Below are 1,131 nucleotides of genomic sequence, written 5' to 3' on the forward strand. Positions count from 1 at the left end.
GCGTGGTCTCAATATATAGGAAGTGAGTTGTAATTAATCCCTTTGCACGAAAAAAATTTTTTTTTGATTTATTAAAACATTGATTCAATCAAATCAAAATTTTATTCAATTCAGTTACGTTTTAATGTTCTATAATGAACCAAAGAGTAAAACACATGCAAGAAGAGGATGAGTGCATGAAAATAATTTCATGATGCATCGAAAATCAAAAGGGTTCGGCCGGGATTTGAACCCGGGACCTCTCGCACCCTAAGCGAGAATCATACCCCTAGACCACCGAACCTCGATAAAACGATGCATGAAAGTATTTTCAATCAAATTCTATTATGCATTATAAAGATTTCATATATATGGATGGAGAGACGTCGTTGAGTAAGAACAGCTTTTGAAAAACACACCTGTGTTTATTTCTTCTTTCCTCCTCAAATATTTCCTCGTGATATTTTTTGTTTATCTCTATGAATTTCGATTTCTAAATGGCTCATATTTAGAAATGTGAATCATTATTTTTTTTACCTTTAGATTATAGTGCATACATGTATATAGAGGATGAAAATACACGCACATCATTATAGTGATGTGTACACAGACGTGTGGTATGCATATGATCATATTTCCACTCATAAATCTTCTCTTTTCTTTTAATGACAAAGCCTTGTTACAAATAATTTGGTCAGTTTAAAGAAATTTATTCGTCAGTCGAACTCAAAACAATCGTATCGTTCATTGACATTTTACACATTCAGATTCAATTTAATTCAATTAAAACAACAATTTACTTACTTCTTATTATAGTTCGGTTCGATATTCAATTGTGCCACATATCAAGTGCATTTATTTCTTCTTGATATTCCACCTTCTTACAAATATTCCAATCTAAGATATGCAAAATTCCTGGTAATAATTTTACTGGTTTACGTTGACCTATTTTGCCCAATAAAAGTAAGTCAATATTTTTTTTCGGATTAAAGGCGTAATAATAAAATAATAACGTAGTAATAAAATTGTAACACCGAGTTTTTTGAACATCGAGTCGGGAAAACATTGTAACATCGAGTTTTATGAACATCGAGTCGAGAAAACAATGTATCTTCGAGTTTTTCTTAACATTGTAACATCGAGTCGAGAAAG

At 31.3% G+C, this 1,131-nt stretch overlaps 1 non-coding gene across 1 annotated transcript; it reads right to left on the reverse strand.

The window, feature by feature from the left end:
* Positions 1–211: 211 nt before the first annotated feature.
* On the reverse strand, positions 212–283 carry Trnap-agg (transfer RNA proline (anticodon AGG)). The gene has a single exon. It is a non-coding gene; the product is annotated as a tRNA-Pro (tRNA).
* Between the last annotated feature and the right edge of the window lie 848 nt (positions 284–1,131).

Source organism: Argiope bruennichi, chromosome 5 (assembly GCF_947563725.1).
Source record: "Argiope bruennichi chromosome 5, qqArgBrue1.1, whole genome shotgun sequence".
In the NCBI taxonomy this organism is placed as follows: domain Eukaryota; kingdom Metazoa; phylum Arthropoda; class Arachnida; order Araneae; family Araneidae; genus Argiope; species Argiope bruennichi.